Consider the following 26,498-nt stretch of genomic DNA (forward strand, 5'->3'; position numbering starts at 1 on the left):
AAGGAAGGAAGGAAGGAAGGAAGGAAGGAAGGAAGGAAGGAAGGAAGAAAGGAAGGAAGGAAGGAAGGGAGAAAGAAGGAAGAAAGTAAAGAAGCAAGGAAGGGAGGGAGGGAGGAAGGGAGGAAGGGAGGAAGGAAGAAAGAAGGAAGGAAGGAAGGGAGGAAGGAGGGAGGAAGGATTTATTAAATGACTACCATAAGCAAGGTACTCAAGCACTTTACAAGTAAAATGAAGTATTATTAATACAGGGCAGCTAGGTGGTACAGTAGATTGAGTGCTGGTCCTGAATTCAGAAAGATCTAAATTCAGATTTGTTCACAGACATTCAGGATCTATGTGATCCTGGGCAAATCACTTAACCCTGTTTGCCTCAGTTCTTCATCTGTAAAATGAGCTGGAGAAGGAAATGACAAACCTCTTCAGTATCTTTGCCAAGAAAACTCCAAATGGGGTCACGAAGATTTGGACACAACTGAAAAAAATGACTAAACAAGAAAACTATTAATATCCCACTTTTAAAGGTGTGGAAACTGAGGCAGGCAGAGGTCAAGTGACTTGTCCAAATTCACACAGATATGAATGTCTATGGACAAATTTGAACTTAAATCTTCCTGACTCTAGGAGCAGCACTCAGTTCATTGAGCTACCAAGCTGTCAGAATCTAATATAAAAGCCTTTCATAACCTAACCTCTTCCTACATTTCCAATTTTATACCCCCTTCTCACTCCCAGCATAATCTCTGATCATTTGATATGGGTCTCTTTGTGGTTCCTCAAACAAGACACTTTATTTCTCTCTTCCATAAATTTTCAATGGCCTGAAAATTTCCCTATAAGATGAAGTTTCCCTATGCCTGGAATTCTGACCCTCCTTATCTCCATCTCCTAGCTTCCTTCATGTACCAGATAAAAGTTCCCCTTTCTGCTAACAGACTCTCCTCATCCCCTTTATTGGTAGTGCCTTTCACCTAATATTATCTGCAATCTTATTTTAAATTAAATCTTGTTTGAACTTATATGTGTGTATGTATGTCTGTGTGCGTATGTGTGTGTGTGTTTTATGTAGATATTTACCTGCTGTATTCCTCATTAGACTCTGAAATCTTTGATAACAATGATCTTTTTTTTTAATCTTTTAGCATTTCTTTGTATCCCCAGCACTTAGCACAGTGCCTAGAACATGAAGAGTACTTAAAAATGCTTATTGACTGAATTACCCAGAGATGCTGACCTATAAAGGGAACTTAATTCCCTGGTAGTTTCCTATACTAATGCAATCACTGGTTCAAATCCTATTCCTCTCTTCGTTTAAAAGATATGTGCTTCAATCTTTTGTTGAGTTTTATGCTGTTAGCACATAGATAGATAGAAAAATAGTAACTATAAATCATATCCAATCACATTGTGTGTAGAATGAAGACAGTTCTATTTTCATGTCACAAATGTGATATCTGAACATAAGGAGTGCTACCAAGATTTTCAAGGTCACTGGATAAACAAATCTTTCAACCCTAAAACTCTTGTAGTAAACATGAGTTTATTTACAATGCTATTACCAAATTAAGGTGTTGGAGGCAGGGCATTACTCCTAACCCAAGTAGGCCTACCTGGTTGAGCACCATACCTTAAGCTTTCAGAAATTAAGTCATACCCTTTCATTTCCACCAATAACCTCTCCAAAAGCAAGGTCCTCTTTTCCCCTTCTCCTAGGTCAGCACTTCCTAATCTTTGTTACAGAAGTATCCAAAGATAACAGAGCATTTTATCCACATAGGGATATGATCAGCATGCTAATGCTTTAATGGAAACACCTGACTGGATGCCTAACATACTTTAGTTGTCTTTAGGGCAATATGTATGAGGTTTAAATACCTTTTCCCAATCATCCCAGTTAATATGGCAAAGACGTCTAAAGATTTTCCTCAAGCCTAATTATTTGATAATCATAATGTCTTCCACAAAAAAGGAAAATTAACTTCATAAATTAAAAATTAACTGAATGGGTTGTTTGTTGTTTTATTTTAGAATAGGCACTTTGGTGAACATCCAGCCATGTGACAAACCTAATTCATCCAACTGAACAGTCTAATAGATGTGATCCAAGGAAGAAAGTAGCAATAGTCATTTTAGCCCATCAGATGACAATAGTTTAGTGTTGATTTTACTCTTCAAATACCAGCAAGATAATTAGTAAATGAAATACCAGCTTGATAACTTGAAATACCAGCAAGATAATTAGTAAATGTTTTATATGTGACATGACTTTTGAGAATGAAATCAGAAGTCTTTCCGGATCAAACTATGAGGCTAAGGTTTCTAGACCTACCAAGTCATAATTCGTGAAGAGTTAATATTTTGTGACTGACATTTATGGGTAATGTTGTGTGTTGTTAGACCTTTTTGTACATATATAGCATCACATGTAATACTCACTACTTATTATAGTGATACAAATATAGATTGCACTTCCACCCCCTCACCTAGATAGGGTATTATAAACTTGAGTGTAGCAGTAATCAGTAATGGATGTGTGTGTGTGTGTGTGTGTGTGTGTGTATACTTTCAAAGAGATTTTAGTTTAAGGATGTGGCCTATAGTCACTATATTTAGTCAAATCTGTATTTGGACTCATATGGCATGGCAAAATGATGAAAACTAGAAATCATCTAATAAATAAGTAACTGGTGCTGGATGTAGTTGATGCTGTATTCCAGCAGAGGGCAAACTAGAGCTCTGACAGCCTAATTCAGTTATCTCTTTTTGTGATAATGCTAGGTAGAATTACTGTTTCTTTTTAGCTTCTCATACATCTCCAATATAAAAGTAGCTGAAAAAATACCTAGGTCCTGGCATGACATTCTGTACCTAATATCACTTTAGAAATGTTACAGATTAATATTGTAAATTGATTAAGATAATTGGATTATCAATCAATGTTTAGCCCAATTATTTTATCATATTCTTGGAGAGAAGAAATGAGTGTTGGTTTCATGATAGAGCTTTATATATGATGGAGTGTATATCCTAAACCCTTCCTACCTCATTTATAGGCCTTATCCTTTTTCTCAGTCTGCTTACTCAGAATTAGGCCATGGAACCTTGCAAAGGAGGTTGTAAATTACCATAGTCTCTCCGTGGGTATATAAAGGGGAGGATTAAATTCTCTACAACCCAGTAACCTTGATATTTGTATTGAATGAATTGTGGTCTTGTCCTCCATTACATATCCTTTAGCAGTAATGTGATAGCAAATCAACTTAATGTAATCAACCAAACAAAATCCTAATATCCTGAAAAAGTCTGGGCACAATTAGAGATACTGAACTTTACAGTGCATGAATATATTTGGCTGAGTGTATAAATGAAATGAAGGAAAATTAGATTTAAATACTGAAATTACCAAATTATCATTTGTTAAGGCACCAATGTGGCTTAATATAATGCTGGATTGGATTAAGATGCTTTTGACATCCAATCTGACTCTCAGAACTGTGAACTGTAGTCTTTCCCTTGGTAAAAAGCCAATTGTGGAATCTACATCAATAAGATGTCTCTTTTGCTAAGAAAAAAAAAGTTATTCACTATTAGTGGCTTTAGTTAAAAATATTTTTTTAATTTATGGAATAAAATACACATTTCCTTAACATAGTGCAATAAAAAATATTGGTGGCTTTATAATCCATCTCAGACATTTCTGATTTCAGCCACATTCCACCAATTCCCTTTGCTTTGTACATTGTCTAGACTTAAGAAAGTGTTAATGTAGATTAAAATTAAAAGTGTGCAGTGAGTCCTTTTTTTTTCTTTTTAATCAGAGAAAGCTGTTTATATTTACCAGCATACCTCTGTTCCCTCCTCAGCAGGAAATCTAGACCTGAGGTCTGTGAATGTATGTGTGTGTGTGTGTGTGTGTGTGTGCGTGTTTTAATATGTGCTCTTAATGGCATTTTTATATAATTAGTTTACTTTTTGATGCTATGTATTTTATTTTATACATTTAAAATGTATAATTGTAAGAAGGGGGTGCCATAGGCTCAACCAGACTGCCAAAGGGGTCCGTAACACAACAACAACAACAAAAAAAGTTAAAAATTCCTTCTCTACAGGTTATCAAGGGAAATTCTCAAGATCATCAACCTTCTACTCTACTGCTGAAATAAATAGAGAACTATAGTCATTATGACTTCTAGGTGGGAAAAATGAGGGGTTGTTCAGGTTCCATTATGGAACAGAAGAATGATAGATTTATTGTTAGACTCCCTGCCATGGAGTAAAAGGAACAGTGAGACAATGGCCCTCCTTTCTTTCACCCTACCCCTCACTTTGCAGATGTTACCAAGATGAAAATATACCATGTGTCTTAACAGAGGCAATGGAAAAATGAAAACGTAAATGATTAGAAGTCAATACAAGAAGCAATGTCAATTCTCTTGCCCAACATTTTTCTGCATTCTCCAATAAAATCAAACGTTGTTGTGCATGCACCATTCTCTTATTCTTCAAATAATATGTTTTAAGCTCCCCCTCTTGTTCATTTTGTGCATTCTTGACACAGTTGGTAGCAATGGGAATCTGGTTTAATATCAGTGGTTTTCATTTATTCGATTTAAGCACAACTATGTTTCTATTTTCAAAACATGCTTTACTTTTGTTTTCAATTTGAGTTGTTTTATTCCAGCAATTTCGAAAGTTTTCTTAGTCTCCAGTTGCTTTCCTTCTCTTGGAATCCCCAAATCAAAACATAATACTTGAAATACAATAAAAACAAAATAACGCACTCTCACCCCTCCCCCCAAAAGAAAAACAAACAAACAAAAAAAGAAACACAAAGAAAAACCAATCCTGCTATATAATTTTGTGAAAATTGTTAGGTGCCTAACTCCAGAAGGTGAACGTATAAAGTAAGAGTTTTCTAAAGTCATGGTAAATAAAAACAGTGTTTCACCTGTTGGATCAAGCAACACATAACTATGTTTAGCAGAAGCAGCCAATTTTCTTACGTATGACACAGACAGTTTTGAAGTATAAGAATTAGAGCTCATATGCTGTAGTGGACTTGGCAACCATAAAATCTGGGTATGAATCTTACTCCACTACTCAATAGTTGTGTGACCTTGGGTAGCAGGGCCATCTTCAGTCTTCCTGATCTATATCTTGCCACCGGAACCAGATGACTCTAGAAGAGAAAGTGAGACTGGTGACCTTGCACAGTCCTCCCTTACTTAAACCCAATTCACTTGCAAGTCATGGGATCACCTTCCTGATGTCATGGTCCTCTTTGAGAAGGAAGGACAAACAACAACCTGTGAGTAGTACAAGCTGCCCCACTGGTGACCCAACTGGCCACTTCCAGTTGGGTAATGAAGCTCCTTCCTTCTCCCTCTCCCTCACTCTCTCCTTCTTCTTTCTCTCCCTTGGTCCAGATAGGGTTTAATATCCTTACCTGAGGGTATTCTGCCCAAAGGAATGTAAATGTTGATTCCAGAAACCTTGTAAAATATCCGGGGTTTACAGGCTACATTTCTTTCCTAAGGACCACGCCTTAACCCCAAATCACTCTGGCTCTTATTGATTGGCCAACAATAGGCCCCAGCCCAAGCCTTCTCTGGTCATTATTTGAGCACCAGTGGCTCTGAGCTAATATAAATAGCGACTGTTTCTGTTCTGGCCAGAAACCCTGAAGATCTTCCCCTCTCAGATTGATTTTTTTTTTTGACTTAGTAAAAGAAACTATTCTTTCTCTCATTTCTTACCTAGCCTTAATCGCTGAATGGGCATTGCTTCAGTCAAACTGAGACCTGGGCAAGACCTTAGTTTAAAAAGGCCAAGGTCTCCCACTGTATCCAGGACCATCTCCAATCATCCTGATTTATCTGTTGCCAATGGGCCAGATGACTCTGGAGGGGAAAGTGAGACTGGTGACTTTGTACAGCCCTCCTTACTTAAATCCAATTCACTTTCAAGTCATGGTATCACTTTCCTGATATTATGGTCCTCTTCCAGAATGAAGGACAAACAACAACAACAACCTTGGGTAAGTCATTTAACTACAATGAACCTCAAGATCCTGGTCTATAAAATGGGGATCATCACATTTGCACTGTATTATCTGCATCTCAGAGTTGTTCTGAGGAAAATGATAATGAACATAATCTATTATTATTATTGAATAACTTCCCAACTCATTTTTCTATGTGCTTCTTTAACCTTGTGATATGAGTCATACTCCTACCTAAGTTTTCAGTGCCTTTATTTTACCTGCCTCCCACTCCTATACGACCTCTCTCCTATAAAACACTAATCATATATATACATATATATATATGTATGTATATGTAAGCACTCTCCCTATTTAAGTGACTGTTTTCTAGCATTCTAGATTTTAGTTGTAAGTTCATGATTACAGAGAGCCTTTTTTTTTCCAATTTCTCTTTTTTTTTTTCAGATGGACAAACTATAAATAGCTACATCATGTTGTTACTGTCTGCCTCTCATGTATTGGCGATGTTTTGGCTTAAAAAGCACCATACTATAAAGTATTCAAAAGCACTTATTGACTACTTCAAGAATTCATCTAAAGCTGCCCAGGCATCATCTCCATAGAGTAACAGTGGAAGGAACACAAGAACTCCATCCCCCGTGTCTCCCAGGCTCTCTCCAGTTAGCTCAGTAGGATCTCAGGGGAGTCTCTCAAGCACTAGCACCCCTTCCCTACCATCCACAATTAGCATTCCACATTGGATCCATCAGATGGCAACCAACCATGTTAATATCACCAACATATTAACATCACCAACATAGCTATGACTACAATGAGATGGCTGACAACCTTGCCAAGGAAAATATGATATAGATTCGCTGATGGGGTCCTTTGCCCTGCATAGCAGTATGGAACACCTAGCTCGGTACTCCCAGCAAGGACTGAATTGGCTAAGAAATAGTGTTCACTCATTACAGTGATTGACTGCCTTTTAGCCAGACTGTGTAATAATCTTCCATGGAGTGTTCAATTATTGTGGACGCTGTGCTACCAAAATTCCCAGTCACAGAATTTATCCAAATGAAAGTGAATATTTCTTTAGAAAAAAAATAATAAAAATTGTGTAAATAAATCTCCTGTAGGATATCTTCATTTTTTTCTTGTAATTTGGATTTGTTTTGAATCTTTGTTCTAACCAATAAGTATTCTGATTGCACAGAGACAACTAATTCTGAAAACAAAACAAAACAAAACAAAACAAAACAAAACACTATTACATAGAATTCCAAAGGTGGAAGGGAAATTAGAGGCCATATACTCTAAGTTTATCTCTCTAAGTATCTTCTCCACAATATGCCCAACAAATGAACATCCAACCTAACACATTGTGAGTCAGCCCATTCAACTTACTAATTGCACAAATTGCTCAGAAAGTTTCCTCATATCAAGCCTAAATTTGCCTCTCTACCATTTGTAGGCATTGCTTCTGTTTCTCACCCTACCTTACCCCCTCTCTGAACAAGAACATTCTAATCCTTCTTACACATGACAGCCTTTGGAATATGTGAAGAAAATTATTATATACTGTCCAGACCCTAAGTCTTCTCTTTATCAGCCTAAGCATCCTGGGTTTCTTTTCTGGGGCCTTCTTCAAGTCCCTGAAATTTTCTGGGCTTCATTTTCCTCATTTGTAAAATGGATTAGATTACCTTTCTGTCAACTCTAAATTATAATATCACCATAATCATAGGATTTTCATCTGATTCTCAAAGAGCATATATTTGATGTCCTTCACCATCTTGGTTCCCCTTCTCTATCCAGGGCTTCTTAAACTTTTTTTTTCTACTCGTGACCCCTTCCATGCTTCTTAAACTGTGGGTGGCAACCATATATGGGGTTGTGACCCACAGTTTAAGAAGCATTGCGTCTCAAGCTTTTCAATGTTCATCCAGAAATGAAGCAATGAAAATTGACCTCCACATTCCAAATGTCCATTGACAAAGATAGCAGAGTCTAGAAGAACTATTAACTAGTACCATGTTTCTCTTAGAGAAAGGTAAATATCACATTAGCATTTTTGGTTGATTTATTGCATTATTGACTCATAGTAAGCTGATAGACTACTGAAATCTCCAGATACTTTTTTTCCCCATCCAAATGAATTTCTTATCATGTCTTCTCTATTTTGTATACATAGTTGATTTTTTCAACTAAAGTTAAGGCATTAGATTTGAGGAGGTTTGGTTCATCATTCAAGACTGTTGATATGTTTTTAGATCTTGGCTATCTCAATCTGTTGTGTTAACTATTCCAATTCTGTGAAATTTTCAGTTTCTATAAGCAAGCCATCTATTCCTTTAAACAAGTATGATAAAAATGTTAAATAGTCCTAAGATAAATCCCTAGGTGCTTAACTGGAAACCTCCCTCCAAGTTGACTAGAAACCATTAATAAGTATTATTGGTGTTTTTTCATTAAACAAATTCTAGATCCACTTACCAATACTGTCAGATAGCTCTCATACCTCTATCTTGTCTACCAATACAAGTGACTTTGAAAAAAAAATGTTTTGCTCTCCTCCCTCCCTCTCTTCCTCCTTCCCTCCCTGAAATCTAGGTAAATTACATTTGCAACATTCTTCTGATCTGTCAGTGTCATTTCCTTTCTAAAAAGAAAATAAATATAATTCAATATGGCCTATTGTTCTTGATTAACCTATACTGGCTTCCTGTATGCAACATTTCCTTTTCTAGATGTTTATTAATCATCCCTTTAATGATATATTCTATGATTTTCCCAGAAATTGAACCCAAGTTCCCTGGTCTAGTTTGAAAATCAAGACATTTGTCCATCATCATGTCTATGGTATTCTATTATCCATGATGTATCAAAGATTGACCCTTCTCAGCAACCACATCTGCCTGTTCTTTCAGTGCCCTGGCTTTTCATTCATTTCAATCTGGTGACTTGAGCTCATCAAGGCTAACTAGATGTTATTTATTACTTGGAAGATGGTAGACCCTGTCAGTCTGTAACCAGAAGTGTGTGGCAGCAGCCTGGATTATTATCACAATCTTGGAATGTCTCAAGGCTAACCTTAGGGTAGAAGTTTTTTATGCTTCACAGTAACTAGATGGCAAAGGATTGAATCAATTAAGGTTTTACTTTGAGGCTAGTTCCCAAGAGGTAGAAGAATACTATTGTGATCCTAGCCTTGGGGTTTTACTACCGTTTCAAAATGAAATCCTCTCTAGTTGACCTTGCAGAAGATTTCTACAAAACAAAAACAAAATCAAGAAGAACAAACTGGTGCTAACAGCACATACTTGTCTTATTTCTCTTGGGAAAACCTGATGCTAAGAGAATCTAATTCCGGGGGGGAGGGTGTGAAACTTTAGCAAAAAGGCAAAACTCAAGAAATGAATATGAAACTATTATATAGGTCTTCAGTGGAGTAGGTATATTGTTTGAATTTTTCAAGGTGATTTAGAATACTTAACATAGCTTTTGTCTACCATGATAAAGTTATAGGGGTAACTCAAATTTTTACTGTCAGTTTGTGACAATAATTATATTAACACATATATTCTTTGGTACTTACCCACATAGTATGTTGAGATTTTCTTCACGAAAAAAATTATGACATAAAGGCACAAGGTTTCAAGCCTTTGGCCTCTTTTATTTCTTGATGTCAGACCATGTTCTTCAACCTATTTTTCTGTATTCTTCTTTAAGGCTAGCTTTGAACTGAAGTCATTGAGTAACAACCTACTCAATTTGGATGATCAGATCAAGTTATTAATTGAATTTCTCCATGATCTCATCCTCTGCATCAGATGTCAGCACACGAGCCATACTTAGTAATGGTCTGTTGGCTTCATTATCTCAGGGAACATTGAAAAATGATATGACCAGTTGTTCTATGAAAAGATATTTCATATACCTTTGAATCTCAATGAACCCAACATCACAAATTCTTATAGTTATATTTCTGAGGAAAAAATATGATTGATTCATCCCATTTCCCATAATTTCTTTGAGTTCTGTTTTCATTCACAATGGCAATATCAATATGAATTTGATTCAGTTTTTCGATAGTGTGTCAACCCTACGGTCAGACAACAAGAAGAATGTTTGTAACTTCAACAGAAAATAGAAAGGTGGGTATCATTCATGGCTATCTGTATTGGTCCAGGTATTCTAGATATTAGGAGAAAACATTAACTTTTTTTTTGTAATTTTTCCCACCCATACTTTTTTTCTTGGCATATGAAGAGAGATTAGAGGAATGAAAAAGTGGAGCTCTCAGAGTCATATAGGCCCTAATGCTTCACTGGAGGGAAAAGTCATGTGCTTTTGAAGAAGGTTAGATATATTGCCATAAGCTGAGGGTTTGGAAATATTGTAGATCAAGTTGAAAACTTGGAACAGGGACCTTTGTGGACATCTTGCAGGAGCTGGATATTCAGGCTAGATAAAGGATTTCTGGGACAATTCTACCTGATTCTGAGGTAAAATGTGGCTTGTTGGGTGATTTTACTTGATATCACTGGCTGATAGTGTTTGGAAAAGCCAAAAGATAGTTCTGCGTGGAGAGTCTATAAGGGACTCAGTAAGCTGAGAGATACAAATAAATACGTGAGACAACATCTTCTGGAACCTAGGAGAACCTAGGAGAACACAGGTTTGGAAATATGGGGTGACATCATGTGGGACAGCAATTGGACATTGTTATCTACTGAGAACCAAAGAGAACTGTTTGTAGAAGGATAGAGGAAACATAACATTTCCTGGACAGACAACACCAGACCCTGAACAGTAGGTACGTACTGAAGGTCTCATTGGAGAGTTGTAGTTGGGAGGTCTACCCACTGTGTAGTATAAACAGCTAACATTATGTAGGCCTTTTATGAAGAAACGTTCATTGATAAGTATTATATACACATAGGTGCTGTATGTCCTATTTGTTCTCATTGACATTTAAATAAACCTCTTAGTTCTTTGAATCTTGTGAACTGGGAGTTGCTGATGGCACACTAGATCAATCAATAAATAAATCAAGCAATAAATGATGGTAACGGATAAGAAGTGCCCTGATGACCTCAATGAAGGCAACAAGCTAGAGATATGAGAAACCATCAGAGTATACTTGGGATCTTTATGTAAAGAGCTATGTAAAACAAAGGTTATATAATCAATGTGTAGTAATTACCACCATCTACATCCTCTCTCTTATCTCCCCCATGCCCCTGCACTTTCTATGATTCTTTTTTTTTTTAAATCAGTGTAGAAATAGAACTAGGCTACATAGGCCTGAAAGTTCCCTCATATTTTTTTTCTATCCCATGGGTTGTCATGGGAAAAACAATAATGAGTAAACAAAAACACAGAACAAGGTTATTGACCAATGTTCTTGGAATAATCTTCTCCATGTTCATCTTGACTGAGTAGATATAGTCTTATCAGTAGGCTGTACTAAAAATTTTTCAAGCCCAAGAATTTGTCCTTCTCAAGTACAGCCTTTAACATCCCCTGATCACTTTTCTGTTGTAGGAAAATTGATCTACGGTCTTTACCAAAAATGGTAGTGTTGATTTTTTTTTTCCTCAGCCGAGAGTACATGTGCAGTGGCCTGATAGGCAAGCAGCCAGACAGCAGCATTGTGGGTATGGAGCAAGCTGTACTAATCAGAAGCCCAATGCCCAGGGAAGCTGCGGAGTTCTAAGTCCTGGCCCAAGGCAGAGGTAGTAGGAGGTGACAGGACGCAAAGATATTCAGAGAATGGCATGGGCCTCCTCTATTGAACTCTTACTTTTCAGAGGTCTAGGGCAAGAGCTGAATAATGTAGCACAGAGGATCTGGAGTGGATTATATAAGGTAAATATAGATGAGGGACCAAATACAACAAAGCCTCTCCTATTGCCTGCTGCAAGGGAAGCATTGCTGGCTGACATAACTACCAACCTCCTTCACCCTGCATTCTGGCCCACATTGCCATCAACCCTTTTGTTCCAGGTGAATTGAGGGTCTCAAATGAAAACTGCTAAAGTAATGCTCTCTAAAGTAATGTCCAAGGAGAGGTAAGGACCTCTGCTGCTGCAGAGCAAGAAAGGACTACTTCCAATAACCTTGTGGCTGCTGCCACCATGGCCTTGACCCTAACTTCACATAGAGTTCACTATGTATTCTTGTTACCTAATAAGATCTGGGCCTCATTTGTGCATGTCAATTCTTATATCTGAAGTTTGGTAAACAAAATATCTGACTCACAGAAATATCCATTCCAAACCTAGAGGCTCTTTGCTAGACCAAACTTATCCTCTCCAAACACAGTATTTCCAAGTTTCTTTTTCTATTGAGGGCGTTTCTGCTTTCCCAGTGCCTCAGGTGTGTATTCTTGGAGTCATCTTTAACACCTCTATCACGCACCCCAATATTCACTATCACTCACCTCAGTATTCAAGGTAGATAATTCCTATTGATTCTGGTGAAAACAAAAACAAAAACAAAATAAAACAAAACTTGCACCAACACTTCTTTTCATTCACATTGCCACAAATCATGCTTGAGATCTCACTGCCATTGCACTTGTATTACTATTTTTGCTGTCTCTGCCTTCAGTCTCCCTTCTCCAATCCATCCTTCACAAAGCCACCAACACTATTTCCTGAGAAAGAAGCCTGGAATCATGACCTCTCTGGCCCAAAATTTCTAGTAGTTTCTTGTTAGCTCTTTACAATTGGGCTCCAACTTATCCTTCCAGATTTATTTCATATTACTCTATTTCACACAGTTTTCCAGGCAAATTAGGTTATTTGACTAAAGTTCCATGAACTTGATATGAGATCCCTGACTTGCATTCACTTGCACAAGTCATGTTTTGCATATTTTGTCCAATTTTTCCTTCATATTCCTTTCTTTCAAATGCTGTGCTCTACTGTCACCTCATCTGTGAAAGCATTAGCAATTAAGGAGGAAGACCTAGGTTCAAATCTTGTTTCTGATGCTTGCTATCTGTGTAACTTTGAGCAAGTAACAACTTCACTGTGACTCATTTTCCCCTTCTTTAAGATATGGGGCCTGAACTAGATGACCTCTAAAATCCTGCCCATCTCTAGAGCAATTATCTAATAATCCCTACTATGCCTATCCCTCTTTATTTTATGTTATACTTAAGACCATGGGATTACAGTTCTAGAATTAGAATAAACATTAGAAGACATGAAGGTCAACCCCTTCATCACCAACAGGACACTGAGGGCCAGAGAGGTTAAAAGATTTTCTCAAGATCACTCAGCTACTAAATGGCAGAATTAGTATTTGAGTTCAGATTTTATGAGTCCAACTTCAGAGCTTTTTTAAAAAATTTCGATTTTGTAAAATATTTATTTTAAACAGTCCTTTTAAAAAAATTTAGTTCCAATTCTCTCCCTCCCTTGAACCCCTTCTTTAATCACTGAGAAGGCATGCAATATGACAATAATTGGCATGTGAAATTATGTAAAACAGATTTCCATATTAGCCATATCACAAAAATAATAAAGTAAGATTATTATATTTAAATTTGCACTCAGAGTTCATCATTTCTCTCTCTGAAGGTGGATAGCATTTTTCATCATGAGTCCTTTAGCATTGTCTTGGATTATTGTATTGATCAGAGCAGCTAAGTCATTCACAGTTGATCACCATTACAATATTGCTGCAACTGTGTTTAATGATCTCCAGGTTCTGCTCACCTCACTTCGTTTTCCCAGGTTTTTCTGAAGCCATCCTGCTCGTCATTTTCAATAGCACAATATTATTCCATCACAATCATATACCACAACTTTAAGTCAATCCCCAATTGATGGGTGTCCCCTTAATTTCTAGTTCTTTGCCAACACAAATATAAATGATATAAATTTTTTTTGTACACATAGGTCCTCTTGCTTTTTCTTTGGAGTACAAACCTAGTAGTGGTTGGGTCAAAGTATATACATCATTTTATAGCTCTTTGGTAATAGTTCCAAATTGTTCTCCATGGTGGTTGGACCAGTTCACAATTCCATTTATAGTATACCTATCTTCTCAAATCCCCTTCAGGATCTGTCACTTCTGAAAGGTGTGAGGTGGCACCTCATAGTTGTCTTAATTTGCATTTCTCTAATTATTAGTGATCTAGAGCAACTTTTTTTATATGTATGACAAGAGATACCTTTGATTTCTTCTAAAACTGCCTGTTAATATGCTTTGATCATTTACCAGTTGAAGAAATAGCTCTTATTTTTTTTCATAAATTTGAAACAGTTCCATATATATTGAAGAAATAAGGCCTCTGTCAGAGAACTTGTAAAATTTGTTGATATTACGTCATTGTCTGTGATATCTTTTAGCAAAATGTAGTTTCCCTGATTGTCTCTTTTAATTAGATAGGTCTATTTTTGCTTTTGATTTGTCTATGGTCATGACTGCTTTTTTTTTCAGTCATTTCGGTTGTGTCTAACTCTTCACAACTCCATTTGGGGTTTTCTTGGCAAAAATTTGAACTGGATTGGTTTTCCATTTCCTTCTCCAGCTCATTTTACAGATGAGGAAACTGAGGCAAATGTCATTAAGTGACTTGGCCAGTGTCACACAGATAATAAGTGTCTGAGGCTATATTTGAACTCAAGTCTCCATGACTTGGTACTTTAACCACTGTGTGACCTAGCTGCCCTCATGATTGTTACCCCTATCTTTTTATTTCAGCTGAAGCATAATAGATTTTGCTACAGCCCCTTATTTTAACTGTGTGTATGTGTATGTGTGTGTGTGTGTGTGTATATGTATTTCTGTTCCAAGTGTGTCTCTTGTGAACAACATATTGTTAGATTCTAGTTTGTAATCCATTCTATCTGCTTCCATTTTATGGATGAGCTTATCACATTTGCTTTCACACTTATGATTACTGCATAATCTTAACCCTTGATCTTATTTTCTTTTGTTTATCCTTCTCTCTCTCTTTTTACCCTTTCCCTCCTCAAAAGTCTGTTTTTTCCCTTTTTAATCAATTCTGATGAGTGTGAAGTTCAAGTGTTGCCCGACCTCCAATGTCTCCTCTATTTTAAAAGCTCTTCCTTGTGTGCTTCTTTTTTCTAAGACAATTTCCCCAAGTCTACTTTTCCCTTTTTCCTTCTTCCAGAGCATCCCTCTTTCTCACCCCTTCACTCTTTTTTTAGAGTTGATCTCAACATAATTGACTCAGAACCATGACCTTTATGTAGACTTCTTCTAACTGTCCTAATGATAATAAAGTTCTTAGGAATTACATGCATCATCTTCCCATATAGGAATATAATCAGTTTAATTTTATCAAGACCCTTGTGATTTCTTTGTTGTTGTTGCTAGTGTTATTTTTGTTGTTTGCCTTTTTATGCTTCTCTTGAGTCTTATGTTTGAATGTCAGATTTTCTATTCAGCTCTGATCTTTTAATCAAGAATGCTTGAAAGTTATCTATTTCATTAAATGTCAATATTCCCCAGAAGGATTATACTCAGTTTTGCTGGGTAAGTTATTCATGTTTGTAATCCTACTTTTGCCTTTAGGATATCATATTCTGAGTCCTCTTCTGCTTTATTGCTGCTAAATCTTGTGTGAACCCGACTGTGGCTCCACAATATTTGATTTTATTTTTTTGGGCTGCTTGAAATATTTTATCATTGATCTAGCAGCTCTGAAATTTGGCTATAATATTTCTTAAGTGTTTTCATTTTGGGATCTCTTTCAGGAGTTGATTCTTTCATTTTCTATTTTACCCCTTGGACCTAAGATACTAGTATAGTTTTCCTCTATAATTTCTTGAAATATGATATCTAGGCTCTTGCTTTGATCACGATATTCTAGCATTCTGATAATTTTAAAATCATCTCTCCTCAATCTATTTTCCAGGTTAGTTGCTTTTCAGATCAGATATTTTGCATTTTTCTTCTATTTAAATATTATTTCCATTTCATTTTATTTTTTTGATGTCTTGTGGAGTTATTAATTGCCCAATTCTAATTTTTAAGGAATTATTTTCTTCAGTGGACTTTTGTACATCTTTTTCCATTTGACCCATTCTACTTTAAAAGGAGTTTTCCCCCTCACTCCCACTTTGCTGAATCTTTGAGCTTTTTTTAACTATTTGGCCAATTTTGGGGTTTATTTTCTTCAATATTTTTCTATCTCTTTTACCAAGTTGTTAATTTTCTTTTCATGATTTTCTTGTATCACTCTCATTTATTTCCCCAATTTTTACTCTACCACTCTTATTTCTTTCTTTAATCCTTCCAGGAATTCTTGTTGGACTTGTGTCCAATTTTCATTTTTTTTCCCCTTGAGGCTTTGCTTGTAGCTGTTTTACATTGTTGTCTTCTTCTGAGCTTGTGTTTTGAACTTCCCTGTCATCATAGTAGCTCTTTATGGTTCAGTTATTTTGTGTGTGTGTGTGTGTGTGTGTGTGTGTGTGTGCATTTTTCTAGCCCATTTCTTGACTTTGCACCTTAACTTAAAGTTGGGCTCTGCTCATCTAGAGGTAGAGAGTAACTGTCCCGAGCTTCAGGGGTTTTTTTTCCCTAATGTTTTCAGAACTAGTTGCAAATACTAGTGTTCTTAGCCCTAAGGCAGCAAAAAGGGCCCCTACTCCCTCATGACCAAATACAAGTGATACTTTCTGTCTTGGAACTGTAACTCAGATCTGTGTATGGGCAATAGAGTTAACAAATAGTGCTAAATCCTACACTCAGAGCCAGCAAAAGGTCCCCTGTAATCTCTTTCTGACCACTTGTCCAACTCCTTTACTGTGTCTGGACTGAAGGCTCTGGAAGCTACGGCTGGTTCTGTCATGGCCACTTCCAAGTCCTTCCGATGGTGATGCCACTGTGTGCACTCCTGGCTCCCTTTCTACCCCCACATATGTCACAGACCTTCCTGTTGGCCTCTTAAATTGTTTTAGGCTAGAAAATTGTCTCACTGTGACCTTTTGTTGTCTCTGACACTCCTAGATTTGAGGTGCTGTTTTAAAGTTATTTGGAGGGGAGATTTGGGAGATGTTCAGCCAGTTTGCTGCCTCTGTTCCACCATCTTGGCTCCTTCCTATAGTTCAATGCTTTTTCCACTACCCCTTTCTGTGTACAAGTAGGACATGACCTTCTTGGAGACAGGGACTATTCATTTTTATCTTCATATCCCTAGCACCTTACACATTGCCTAGAACATAGTAGGCATTTCAGAAGCATATATTAAATAAATAGTAAATTCAGTCACTTTACATCTATGGACCTCAGTTTCTTTTTTGTTGTTGTTGTTGTTTTTTAATCTGAAAAATGAGTAGGTTGAATCCCCAAAGTCCTTTCTAACTGCAAGGCTTTCTGAATTTAATTGTATATTGATAACTTATACTGTGTAGATAATTATATCTAAAAATAAGTACCTTAAAATATACATTAATTATATCAGTATTTCTTGAGCAGTTAAGGGCTTCATCTCTAGTTCATTACATACTTGAATATTCAAGGAAAATGTTTCATAGACAGCAAAGGTTAGGAATCACTGTTCTAAGTGATTAAAAAAAAACTCATTTGAATTTCTGGTACAGAAATGGAGGAACTGTTATTTGAAGTACAAGTATATCTTTCTTCTCATTCTACCACCAAATCCAGCCAACTTGTTCCTGAGCATTTTTCATAGCTCCTCCTCACTTTTATTCTCTCTAGTCTGTTTCTTTAATTTTGTTGTAAGGCCAGCACCCAAGGACTCTTTCTAAATCATGATACATATTGTATGAATGACTTGAACATTTTTTGTCCCATTTTTCAATACTGCAGTGCCTCTTTAAGTCAGCCACACTACACCTACAGAAATCAAATGTCCTGGATATTCTGTGATGGTCCCCATTTCAGGTAAAGAAAGTTAACTTTTGATGAAACTTTGAAAAAGAAATATATTTTTTTCCAAACCCTATCATGATTTTTATTTAATAAACTATGATTATTATAATTAATCCTATGCATGTGAATATAATTGTACCTCTATGATCACAATATTTATGATAATTGTGGAATTTGGGGCTCTTAATGAATGTAATCATCAGATTCTAATTTGGAGGCAGTTGGGTATTGCACTGAGTTTGTACTTAGAAACTTTTGGGAAATTAAGATTTTACTAATTAATAACTTTGTCCTTTAATAGATAATAGACTTATAGAATTCTAGTGTGGGAGGTAATTGAATCCAAATTTCTCCATGACTCTCATGTCTTTAGTTGATCAATAATGTTGTTCCTTAATCTTCCTGAGCTGAAGTTCCCTCTTTGATAAAATAGAGGCAAGAGTACTTTCTGGTGGTTTTTTTTGTTGTTTTTTTTAACCAATAAAACATTATGAAAATGTAAATGACTTCTATTAGTATCAATCCACAGTAGATAATTTGGTATGCCACTTTAAATGAATGCCAGGATTTACATCATTACTTAATACTTAGCACTTCAAGGATTTGGAACTTTGGCATTTCCTTCATTGATGCAGAGGACAAATTCACCATGAATTAATAGATGGTCTCATAAAGTTGCTGTTGCCAAAAAATTCATTGGGTAATAGAAAATCTGGTGATAAGCAGTTATTAACTTAGCAAGGCTGATATTAAGACATCAGAGATACACCAAATCCACACTTGAAAGTCTCAGCTAGGGGAACGAAGTTTGTGCTCCTCTGGCTCACTGTTTGAGAATGCAGGGTGTCCTCCACACCATAAGAAGGCATCAGAATAGGACAGCAAATTCAACTAAAAAACAAAGAAAAAGCCTAAATAAACAAACACATATGTAAATGGTTAGATAAATTAAAATAAATAGATGGGTAGAAGTAAAAATGGATGGATGACAGAAGGATAACTAGCTAGATAACCTCTTATAGTGGTAATTTATAATTTGGGGAAAGAAGTGGTTACTATGAGGTAGAATCTATTGCTTTTTGGGTATTGTAGCAGAATGACAATCTTTGCCAACCAGAAGTAAGAGACCCTGGACATCAACTTTTTCAGGTTTTTATAAGTGTTTTATCCTAAGAGTTTTCATAGAACATTGAAATTCAGCATGCAGTTGAGAGTTTACATGATATAATAGAAATAGCACTGAATTTGGAATCAGAGGACTTAGGTTAGAATCCACCTTCTATTATTTACCAATTAATTGCCTTGTGGAAGGCATCAAATTACCGTTGGCCTTAGTTAGCTAATCTGGAAAATGAAGGCTGTTACACTTGATCAGGGATTTTTAACTTCTTTGTCTGTCATAGACCCATTAGCACTCTGATGAAATCTATAAACCTTTTCTCAGAATAGTGACTTTAAATATATAAAACAATAATCATAGAATTATACAGGAATCTAATTATACTGAAATATAATTATGGGGCAGCTAGGTTGTGCAGTGGTTAGAGCACTAGGCCTGGAGTCCGGAAGATCTGAGTTCAAATCCAGCCCCAGACATTTACTAGCTGTGTGACCTGGGCTAGTTACTTAAACTCTTATTTGCTTTAGCTCTTCATCTATAAAATGAGGACCCTGGAGAAGGATATGGAAAACCACTCTAGAATCTTTGCCAAGAAAAGCCCATGGACAATGTTCACAGAGTCATGAGAATCAGACACAAATGAACAATTAAACAACAACAATTATCAGCATATATACACATATACATACGTGTTTACATATATAGATATGTGTATATCAGTACATCTGTGCACACACATATATATGGGTATATATACATATCATACATATACATTCATATATACATATATATATACACATATATAGTTCACAGACCCTAGTTTAAAAAAAAACAACACTTCAAAGGGATGATTATATTATCTAAGCTTAATTGCTTTCTGTTCTGAATAGCGGATTCTAAGGTATCAGTAGATAAGAATTTGATGTGGTTATGGTAGGCCCTACCTTCTGAGTGCAGACTAGGTGTCAAACTGTGTATCTATCACCAAGGACATTCAATTGGTCAGTCAATAAACATGTGTTAAGTATCTACTGTGTGCCAGGCACTGTGCTAAACAGAGAGGAAAAAAAGAAAGGGAAAAAGATATACTCTACTCTCAAGGGGCTCATTCTTGAGGGACTTCACTAGTGTTCATGATCATGACTGTAGAATAAGGGTTCCTTCAGGGTCTGGACTGGTTCATCCTTATCTTGGTGTCCCCAGTTCTTAACACGATGCCTTATATGTAACAGGCACTTATTGAATGTTTGTTAAATAGAATTGAATATTCCTTGAATCACTAAAGGTATACTTTAAAAAAAAAAGCATACATTATTATTTTCATTTTCATTCCTGTGGTGATAAGTTACATAGATCAAGAAACAAGTGCTTTCTTCAGCTTACAGCTGTGTGCCCTTAGCTTGAAAAATACTTTGGGCAGAAAAAAAGGGGGGTGGACAAGAGGTAAATTTTGGCTTCCTTATTCCCACAATACCTCACAATCAATGTTCACATAACTTTATTCCATTGCCTTATTCTGGATCTTAATGTCCCATTTCTTATATTCCAAAACTTCTATTGAAAATAGCAATGTCACTTATGAAGATAAAATGAATGGCCCCATTCTTTAAATGCTATGACAAATAATCAGTTAAATTTGAAGAAATTAAATTTAGGGGAAAGAATAGATCTTATCATTGTTGTGATTCAGGAAGTGACGCTAACATCTACCAACGTGAAAGAAGGCTGGAGTTTCTGACAGGTACTATAATTAAGGAACAGCATATTACAATTTCCATGAAGTAGAATAATACAAAAGAAACAAACATTTAAAGTATTTCTATAAAAGGATAACCAAAGATGTAGAGGACAAGAAAAAAATGATAGTGTAAATAGCAAACTCAGGAAGGAACACAATTTCACAGTCAAGTTTTAAAAGTGAAAGAGGCCTCAAAGTAAAGAGAAATAGAAAATTCCAGAATATTGGTAATGAGTACCATCTGTAGAAAGGATTTGGATAGCTTTTTTCCTGATAGATAGATGTGAAAATCAAGACACAAGATCCTGAGGAGCATAATTTATCAATGATCCTCAATTAATTTCAAAGAAGCTGAGAGAATAAAATTAAACAAAGAATAATACTATATAATTATAATGACCAATCCCAACCCCCTGGAAGATATGTACATTTCTGTTTTCACTAGAGAGGTGTGGACCTATGGGTGTGGGATATCGGCTATGCTGTCCAAAATGATTTCTATGTCAATTGATTTCGCATACCTTTTTCTCTGTGACAGGGTAAGGCTCCCCAGTCTAGAGGGTGAGGGAGGTGGATTCTCTCCAGGGCTGTGTCCTGAAATAACAAAAGAAAAAGGTAAAAAGCACAAGACTTTTGAACCATGAAGGACAAGGACAATGCTCAAAGGAGCTGGCTTTCACAACAAGGATTGCACATGAGGTCACAGGGACACTCAGTTTTATGTGGGCACACGGTTACGTACGTGGAGTTAACTTATGTACGTACCCTGGTCAATCAAATTACAAAAGAGAACCAGTGAAAAATATTTATTAGGAAATTTAGCTCTTGCAATGTTTTGCAGAAACCCTGATGTATAAATGACATGCTCAGTTTTCTACAGAATGATCAGAATATAACTTTCAGCATATTTTTGTATAACAAGCTGAAAACCAAGTGTGATAGATACAAACTGAAAGGTTTTTGTTTTTGTTTGTTTGTTTTGTTTTGTTTTTTGGTGGAGATTAACAGTCCTACAGAAGGATGGTAAAGATTTGCAATTCATTGGAAAAACACTCATAGGTAAGAAAAATGGTGACAAGGTGATGACATGAAATCTGCGACCTATTATAATGGAAGTACCTTTTTTTTTTCTTTAACAACTATGAAATGAGAATATTGAAAGAGGGAAAGAGTTATAGATGAGCAACCTCTCCAGCATGCCTCAGGCTCTCAAAACCAAGGATAGGTCTAGGAAAACATCATTTGTTATACAATTTTAAATGGTATGATGGTAGGTAGCAAGGCCATAACTGAGATATATATACATTGTCCTTCCCTATTTCAAGTCAATATAATAAAGTTCCCAGAACTTATATATCCTTTAAGGTTTTTTTTTTCCTTTTAACATCTTCTCTAAAACATGGCAAATCTGGGAAACCAGAATGGCAAGTCACAGTAAACAGAGCAAGATATTAAATATTGAACACCTTCCCAGTGAATTAAAAGTCCAAATTAAGGCTTTATCAAAATTTTTGTTGTTGTTGTTCAGTTGTTTTTCATCCATGTGCAACTATCTGTGAGTCCTTTTGGAGTTTTCTTGGCAAAGATGCTGGAGTGGTTTGCCATTTCCTTCTCCAGCTCGTTTTACAGATGAGGAAACTGAGGCAAATGGAGCTAAGTGACTTGGCCAGGATCACACAGGTGGCATATTTGAACTTAGGAAGATGAGACTTCCTGACTCCAGGGCCAGCATTCTATCCACTGTGCCACCTATCTACCCTTTGTCAAAATATAAACACATTTTATATTGATATTTTAGTTGAACTTAAATTATTTGAAATTTTTAAAAAAAATGTATTTTAGTAAAAAAAAAATTCCCCTTTCATCTAGGAGTTACCAAAATATCTGCTGACTAAAATTTTCACTTTTTATCTGAATATTTTGATGATCTATAAATATAGTTAATGTTATCTGACACCTTAATTTAAAAAATAAATAAATAATGGGATTTCTTATATGCAATGTTCTCTAATGGGTAGAGAGTGGGCCTCGAAACCAGGAAGACCTGAGTTCCAGTTGTTTGGTATATACTGGCTTTGATATATATACTGGTTCACTCTTTTGATACCTACTAGATATGTCACTCTGGGAAAGTCAGATATCTTTTCTCTAAGACTAAAAATTGCAGAGAAAGTACCAACATGAGTTGAAGGAGACTTTACCCCAAGCCTTTGAAATCTCAGGTCAGATTCCTATTCTATCTTCACATACAAATGCTGTGTTGATTTTTAAAGTCAGCATTTCAGTATCTCTGATTGTTTAGCAGATCAATAAACTTCTTGAAAAAAGATTTTTAATTAAAAAAGTCAGTTCTATAAACTGTGTTCTGAAAGGCTTTAGTGTTCCCTGTGAAGTGTATCAAATTTAAAGTAAAAGTCAACGAAAGTTTATTAAGTAACTATTTAATGCCCTGGGATCAGTGCTGGGGATACAACCACAAGGTAAAACATGTGATTTCCTTGAGTAGTTATATTCTATTGGTGGTGGTGGATGTGGAGAAGTGTTAGTGCATGGATAGACAGAGAGATATAGAGATACATACATACATACATACATACATATATACATACGTACACATACAGATAAAATATTTATTAAGTTGCTTGGTTTTATAGTATTCTTATTATATAAATGTTCCTCCCTATTCTGCTACTTTCACTTAATCAGTTTATAAAACTCTTCAAAATTGTCCATTTTTTACAATATTAATGTCATATTATAAATTGTTCTTTTGGTTTTGCTTACTCACCTTTGCATTAGTTCATATGAATCATTCTATATTTCTTTGTCTATGCCTTTTCCACCTCTTTCTTCCTCCCTCCCTTTCTCTCCCTCCCTCCTTCCTTCCTTCCTTCCTCTCTCTCTCTCTCTCTCTCTCTCTCTCTCTCTCTCTCTCTCTCTCTCTTTCTCTCTCTCTCTCTCTCATGTCTTTGCATTTCCTATGGCTACATAGCATTCCATTCCATTCATATACTACAATTGTTGAGCTATTCTCCATTTGCTAAGCATTTTCTTATTTTTGTGTGTGTGTGTGTATAATTCCAAATTGCTTCCAAATTTTATGACTTCATCAACAATGCAATCAATCTGATGGGTATGACGTAGGACCTCAGAATTGATACAAGACCTAAATATAAAAGGTCAAATCATAAACAAAGAATCAATTACCAAACAAGCAAGAGTTCATGGCCAAAGAAGGAATAGAGAAGATCATAGAAAATAAAATTACTAATAGTGATTACATAAAATTTAAAAGTTTTTTTTTACAGAAAAGATATTAACTATAAGATTAAATAAAAACCAATTAATTGGAAAAAATTGCAATCACTTTCTCTGATTAAGGTCTCATTTCCAAAATATATTAGGAAGTTATTAAAATTTTAAGATTAAGAGTCAATCCTCAATTGATAAATGTTCTAAGAACAGGATAAGATAAGGATAGGAACAGGAAATTCTTAAGGGAAGAAATCCAGGCTGTCAATAGCCATATGGAAAACTGTTCCATACCAGTATTACTAGAGAAATGTAAATTAAAGGAAGTCTCATACTCATTAAATTTCCAAAGGAGATTTTTTTTAATGAGGAATATTGGAAAGGCTATAGGAATAGAATCACATTAATGCATTGTTGGTGGAGCTATGAATTCATTTTGGAAAGTAATTTGGAATTACATACAAAAAGTTACTACACAGTTCATGCCCTTCAACATAACTATACCACTGCTATGCTTATACTCTAAAGAGATCCAAAAAAAGAGGAAAAGATTCTATATATACAAAAATATTCATAACAGCTCTTTTTTTATGGCACTTCTATATGCCAAGCACTATGCTACTCAAATACTCTTTGGAGTAATGTATAATCATCCAAAACTATAATATAATATATGATATGATATGATATGATATGATATGATATGATATATGATATATGATATAATATAATATAACATAATTTAATATAATATGTGGGTTTCATCCCACAGTCTCAGTGACATTTGTAAGGCCAAACTTTCCTTAATTATGGAGAGAGAGAGAGAGAATGAGGGAATTCACTTTTCTGGATAATGCATATTTATTAGAAGGAATTTGCTTTACTTTTTTCCCCCCAATAGGATGAAAATGGAATAGAAAATAGTTTTCTATTACCTATAAAAATCAAATTTTATTAAAGTATGAGGCAATATCCCTTGGTGAAAGGAATGGAAGACAGGGTTATGTAGAGGGCTTAAAAAGATAAGCAAAACTTTGAAATAGCTATGACTGAATGTAATAAAGAGTCATTTAGGGAAGAATGATGGCTATGTGAGTGACGAGAAGAGAAATTATTGAAGAGATTTTGTAGAGTTGAAAATGACAAGATTTGGCAACTGATCAGTTATGTGGGTTGGAAGATTCAAGAATGATTCTGAGAATAAAAGCCTACATTACTAGAAGGATAGTGGTACCCTTGGCAGAAATAGAGAAGTTCAGAATGTTGGGTTTGGGTAAAAAGAAAATTAATTCTTCTTTTGAACATTTTGAGCTTGAAATATATAGGTGTTTTATACAGTTAGAATTCACCAAGTCAGTAATAGGGTTTGAAAAAGATACCCAAGAGTTGCTCAAATACAGGACAAAATTGAAATCATGGGAGTTCATGAAAGAGCATTTAGAGAAGAGACTAGGGGATTTAGGATTTAAAGAGATTAATGAATAAGGAAACTAGGCATTCAAGGTGACATCTACCTATATCTTTATCTTTATCTATGTCAATATCTATATCCCTATCTATGGCTATATCCCTAAATATGAAGCAAAGGATTAGAGTAAAAATGAAGATTATGACCAGATATTGAATTCTTTAAGAAAAGCAGTAGAATACCTACTAACTGATATGTCTGCAAAAGAGAACTGCGTAAGATGACATAGAATAATGAGAAGAACCTCAAAAGTGTAGAGGTTGCTGACTGAGGATAGTAAAGGGAGGGTCTGGGTTAGAAGTGTGAAAAAAAAAAGAGTATGGCTCTTCCTTTTCCTGACCTACTATGTCAGGAAGCATCACGGTATAATGGATAAAGTGCTGGATTTGGAGTCAGAGGACCTTGGTTTAAATCCTCGCTCTGTTATTTGTATCTTGCATGAACCATGGGCAAGTCATTTAATATCTCTGGGCCCCAATTTCTCAATTATAGTCTAAAGAGGTTGGAATGCATAACTTCTAAGTTTCTTCTCAGCTCCAGATATTACATGATTCTATGTAAGATGGATTAACCAGTACTGGAGAGGTAGCCTAGGAATACAGTGTGTGTTAGAAAGAGCCAACTTTTTGCCATTAATGCAAGTAGAGGGAAAGAGTGTGAAGTGAAGAGATCCTGTATGACTGTGAACTTCATGAACAATAGATCAGTGGTTGCAGAGGGCATAGTAGAATAGGAGGAAAGAGGAAATTATGCACTTTAAGGGAGTAAGGTTGAGGTAGACAAGGATGAGAATGCTGGGAGAGAGAGGAGGAGGAAATTATTTTTTTTTTGCTTATCTAAGGAAATATAACTTTGAATAACAGGAAAAGGGGAAGTAGTTGGGGATTTGCTTGTTCTAGAATGGAAGTAAACCACTTGATCAAGACCCCTACCTTCCAATGTTCTTTGATGACTGATCCTGGAGTAGGTAGCATCAGCTTTCTTGGCTGATCATTCCAAATACAGAGAAGCTGGAGAAGGCAGTGGTTCATCTGGGTATCTGAGTAGGTAAATA

The sequence above is a fragment of the Vombatus ursinus genome, unplaced genomic scaffold (assembly GCF_900497805.2).
Source record: "Vombatus ursinus unplaced genomic scaffold, bare-nosed wombat genome assembly UNPS02014942.1, whole genome shotgun sequence".
NCBI lineage: Eukaryota > Metazoa > Chordata > Mammalia > Diprotodontia > Vombatidae > Vombatus > Vombatus ursinus.